Below are 5,611 nucleotides of genomic sequence, written 5' to 3'. Positions count from 1 at the left end.
ATACATCTTTTGTTACGTCTATAAGAATACATCTTTTGTTACGTCTATAAGAACACATCTTTTGTTACGTCTATAAGAACACATCTTTTGTTACGTCTATAATAACACATGTTTTGTCACGTTTATAAGAGCACATTTTTTGTTACGTCTTTAAGAACACGTCTTTTGTTACGTCTGTTAGAACACATGTTTTGTCACGTTTATAAGAACACATCTTTTGTTACGTTTATAAGAACACATCTTTTGTTACGTCTATAAGAACACATCTTTTGTTACGTCTATAAGAACACGTCTTTTGTTACGTCTATAAGAACACATCTTTTGTTACGTCTGTAAGAACACATCTTTTGTTACGTCTTTAAGAACACATCTTTTGTTACGTCTATTAGAACACATCTTTTGTTACGTCTATCAGACCAGATCTTTGGTTGCCATTATAAACACAGATTGAACATATTTTATCGTTAGAAACTGAAATACATTAACAAATTAACTGTCGTTCAGATTTAGTATACATTATTTTGTAAAGTAATATTTTTATTTGATATAAGTGATTCAATATTGTATCATATATATGGTTCTATTACTATTACTCTCTACAGACAACAATGTGTTTTTTTAAAGCAGGAAAAAATGGCCCAGACGCGTAATTACAAGGGATTACTTTTAATTAGAATGTCATTACATTAATGTTTGACTAACTGCCTTCCCTTTAGTCTGTCACCTAAAAATTGGGGTTGGCTAGCGCATAAAGCCCCCGAGTAGCGTGGGACGAAATCCCACAAAAATAAACAGATCTTTCATTAATTGAAATTCGGAGTAAGGATTTAAATTTGAAATCTGCCACCAGAGTACTCATTAAAACATCTTTAGCTTAAAAAACTAAAACTTATTAAATAATTTAAGGACTATACTAATACCCATATAGTTTAAACAATCTAAAACACGTTTAAAATAAACTTAGGATATTATTATTATGTTATAGTTGGGCAGAAAAAAGCCACTGGAGTTTTAAATTAAATATAACAGAAGCTTATGTAAGGTTATTCATGAATAGGGAACGAAATATAAACCACCAGATCGGCTTGCCAAAAACGTGCTTATTTAAGGATGGAAACAGATATCTCATTCCTGTCGCGTCCCAGAAAATGTAATTACTTCATGGACAAGACATATCGTCCTTGTAGTTTCATCCAATGTTTATGCCGATAAATATCTATTTCAAACAGAACCAATTCCATCCATACATACATACTTGTAACGGCGTAGTAACCGTAACAATAGATCCAACTTAAACAGGTATACCTGTGTCAATAAAACGTTGTTGTTGTTGTACTGATACCAAACAATGAGTTTAAGTCACGTATATACGTTATTCTGATGTTGCACAGAATATTTTAAAACTTAGAGTAAAGACTTCGTTCTTCTGATTTATGTTCACGTGATGTTTTTTGGTAATCTATATTTTCAAAAGCTGAAGGAGAATAACTTCAGAGCCCGGAACTCCACCAGGGACGAAACTTTCCTATTCAGTAACATTTTCTTGTTTGTAGCAGCAAAAACAGAGTAAAGACTCTACAGATAATTAATTTCGGTAACTTGCGATACACTGCTTGCATAAGTTCAGTCAACTTATGTAACTTTGTTTTTCATATTTTTGTTAACTTTTACAGTTTTCGGATTTCGTTTCGCTAACTAAACAGAGGAAACCGTGAAAACATTAAGACTTTATAGATCAAACATTTGTTTCTTTTTCCCGTTCGAAAGAAGTGACGAAAGACAATTAAATATGAGTTAATTTTATTAAAACCGGAGTAATTAACGACTTCATTATCGTATTTACTGAAATCATTGGATATTCACCTGCGCGTTAGATCTTGTTTTAGATCATTCAGCGAAACGTTATGAAAATGTTATTGGGGATTTTTTCCACCTTTCATCTTCATCCGAGTGCAATTATCAGACTTCATTACAATTATTTTTGATACATCTGATCAAGTCTGATCTGATAATATCACGGATCACTTGATGCTCTAGACATCCTAGGGAATAGTGGCTTACGGGTTACAGCTGATGGTGAAGAGGAGCGAAGAGACTCGGCTCGTTTTCTAGACGTCAAGGAAGATTGGCCAAACTTTAAGTGGTAGTTTTGGAATGATTAGTGAAGGGCTTTTCGTCTCTAGCCCTTTGGCTGGGTTTTGCCGACATCCTGGCGACGCGCTACCATACGCAATATACAGGCCGCCATCTTTAACCGGACCTATCCCTACATACCAATCGCTCCCTGTTTTATCAACTAATATCTGGCATGGCCTAATGGTTAGGATACTCGGCCAGTAATCTGCGGGTCGCAGGTTCGAATCCCATCTCGAACACGCTCACCATTTAAGCAGTGGGGGCGTTATAATGTGACAGTCAATCTCATTATTCATTGGTAAAGATTCGCCCAAACGTTGACTAGCTTGCCTTCTCTATAGTCTGTGGTTTAAAATCAGGGACGGCTAGCCTAGTTAGTTCTCGAATATCTTTACAAACAAACAACTGAGATGTGAACACAATTATTATAAAATTCACCAGATAACGTGTTTATAAGTGTATAAATAGAAGTGTTCACCTGACATCTTTATGTAGTTGTGATTTTTAGATTTTTTTAAATAAATAACATTAATTATAGAACTTCATCTCTTCAAGGTCTCTCCCAAAATATCTTAGTCGTTCGACCTATCTTTATCATCCTCATCGTCAGTGTGACTACTCTCGTTCTCATAGCTGTGGTCGTGGTGATAATCCTCAAAGTGAGGAGTAAGAAGAAATTAACCAGAGGTAAATATGACGCAACGATATCTGATTACTTCAAGTTTTCAAAATTTCAAACATAGGAGTTTCTCACCGAATATTTTATTGAAAAAATAAAACTATATAAATATATTTTTAAATTAAAGAGAGAATTTATCATCTATACATTCTAGCTAACTTACATGTCTTATTTCTGTCCAGTTTTTTAACTGAAATGTGCATACTTGATAGATCTAAATAACTACATAATGTTTGGTTTTTCGACCTACTTAGGCTTAAGGGATCTAAGATTAGTGAAAGAAATGGTTCCCGTGAGTGGTTAACATTAGGAAAGAATACGATTCTTATTTGAAATTACCTACAGGATCCCCACCACCACCATCAATGGCTCAGCGGTAAGTCTGATGGCTTGAAACGCTAAGAATTGGGTTTCAGTACCCGCGGTGGGCAGAGCACAGAGAGCCATACGAATTAATGAATCTTCAAAATATAAATGTCTTGTTTGTTGTTAAGCGGCTATTGATAAAATCTTATCAAACATCAACTCGTTTGTACAACCTTTATTATCGTGCAAAGAAATGGCCAACTGCTCGAGTTTTGTCATTTTTATAATTCGTTTGTACAGTATTCATGGATATTTTGTTTACTAATAATAAGAAGTTCTGTAGATAAATATTATTAGTAGTAATTAGATATTATAATCCGAATAAGTTCTGTAGATAAATATTATTAGTAATAATTAGATATTATAATCCGAATAAGTTCTGTAGATAAATATTATTATTAGTAATTAGATATTATAATCCGAATAAGTTCTGTAGATAAATATTATTATTAGTAATTAGATATTATAATCCGAATAAGTTCTGTAGATAAATATTATTAGTAGTAATTAAATATTATAATCCGAATAACTTCTGTAGATAAATATTATTAGTAGTAATTAGATATTATAATCCGAATAAGTTCTGTAGATAAATATTATTATTAGTAATTAGATATTATAATCCGAATAAGTTCCGTAGATAAATATTAATTTATTTATAATTGTCTGATTTGTTTTTACCCAGTAAAATTCAGATGTCTGTGTATTGTTGTTGTTGTTTTAGCTCAAAGCTACACATTGAACTGTCTGAGGTCTGTCAACTACGGGCAATCGAACCCCGGATCTTAGCTTTGTAAGTCTGTAAAATTATCCCTTACCCACCGGTCAACAAAGATACACAATGGGTCAGCGGTGCTCTGCCAACCGCGGGTATCGAAACAAGATTTTTAGCGTTAAAAGCCCTTAGACTTACCCGTGAATTTAAGAGGCTGTCCCTAATACAGTTATTTTTATTATTTTTAAATGTGTGCTGTTAATTCTATAAAAATGTTCAAATCGCCGATAATGTGACGAACACCACTACAGATTTTGTTGTAAAAGTCATTAATTAACACTAGGTCGCATTAAAGTAGACAAGACTTAACCATTGTATTAGTTCTGACAAAACTACGTTTTATTTCTTCTTTCCCAGGTCAAGTCGACAGAGAAGAGGATTACAAGTACGTATTGTTGTTGCCCGTACATGTTGTAATGTGTATGTTGCCCGTACATGCATACACATTACAATACACATTACAACATGTACGGGCAATGTTGCCCATGCATGTTGTAATGTGTATGTTGCCCGTACATGTTGTAATGTGTATGTTGCCCGTAGATGTTGCAATGAATTTTTTTAAGGATAGTTGCTTCCACCACTCGCATATTAGAGACACATCTAAACTTACGATAACTGAACATAATGGCCTGTTTAGTCTTCGTGTAACCTTTTGTTTTTATCACGTTATTTTGTTTTAGACTTTTTTTTATTATGTTCATTTTACAATGTTACACATTCATCACAATGTTTCACGTTCTCTATAATGTTACACGTTCTCCACGTGTTATTCACTTTCTTGTGTTTTCTACAATGTACCTTTGTGTATGTTGACGAGACATTAAATACATATTTCCTACCTGCCAAATTAAAATGATATAAACCCATAAATTTATTGTTGAGTGTTTACGTGAATTGCCACATGGACAAGTAAGAACTTCATAATCTCAACACCAGGTGCGCTGGTGTACGTAATGATTGTCAAGAAGTAAGCCAGCCAATTAACAGGCAGCAAAGTCCAACTCTGCTCTTATTGGTGACTAGAACGATCGTGTTTAGTTCGAAGACTCTGGTGTACAGATCTGTTAAAAATTATATAGACATAAAAAACTGGCTGAGTTGAAACGGGTCTTAGTAACAAGTTCTGATAGGCCTAGTTTTTACAAGAATAAGAAGCTTCTAATTAGCACTTACGTCAAGATTTTTGTATGTACAGGTCCCACGTGCCACTCAAGAAAGACATTGACGATTTCGTGGACTTGGAAGACAAAGGTCCAGATATAATTCCTTCAAGGACATTTTACAGAGCTTCGTATCCAGGTGGGTAGACGTACATAGATAACTGTATGACTGATGGATAGATAGATAGATAACTGTATGACTGATGGATAGATAGATAACTGTATGACTGATGGATAGATAGATAACTGTATGACTGATGGATAGATAGATAGATAACTGTATGACTGATGGATAGATAGATAGATAACTGTATGACTGATGGATAGATAGATAACTGTATGACTGATGGATAGATAGATAGATAACTGTATGACTGATGGATGGATAGATAGATAACTGTATGACTGATGGATAGATAGATAGATAACTGTATGACTGATGGATGGATAGATAGATAACTGCATGACTGATGGATAGATAGACAGATAACT

The 5,611-nt window shown here is 33.9% G+C and overlaps 1 protein-coding gene across 1 annotated transcript in view; it reads left to right on the top strand.

Moving 5' to 3' along the window:
• Positions 1-2,663: 2,663 nt before the first annotated feature.
• The window catches only part of LOC111089290, a 6,296-nt gene continuing 3,348 nt past the window's right edge, over positions 2,664-5,611 (top strand). The window contains exons 1-3 of the mRNA XM_022401517.1: positions 2,664-2,823; positions 4,314-4,341; positions 5,155-5,258. The gene's annotated coding sequence lies outside the window, so the exon portion shown is untranslated. The remainder of the gene's footprint in view (positions 2,824-4,313; positions 4,342-5,154; positions 5,259-5,611) is intronic.

Source organism: Limulus polyphemus, unplaced genomic scaffold (assembly GCF_000517525.1).
Source record: "Limulus polyphemus unplaced genomic scaffold, Limulus_polyphemus-2.1.2 Scaffold5807, whole genome shotgun sequence".
NCBI classification, from domain to species: domain Eukaryota; kingdom Metazoa; phylum Arthropoda; class Merostomata; order Xiphosura; family Limulidae; genus Limulus; species Limulus polyphemus.
This window is presented reverse-complemented; position numbering and strand designations above follow the sequence as displayed.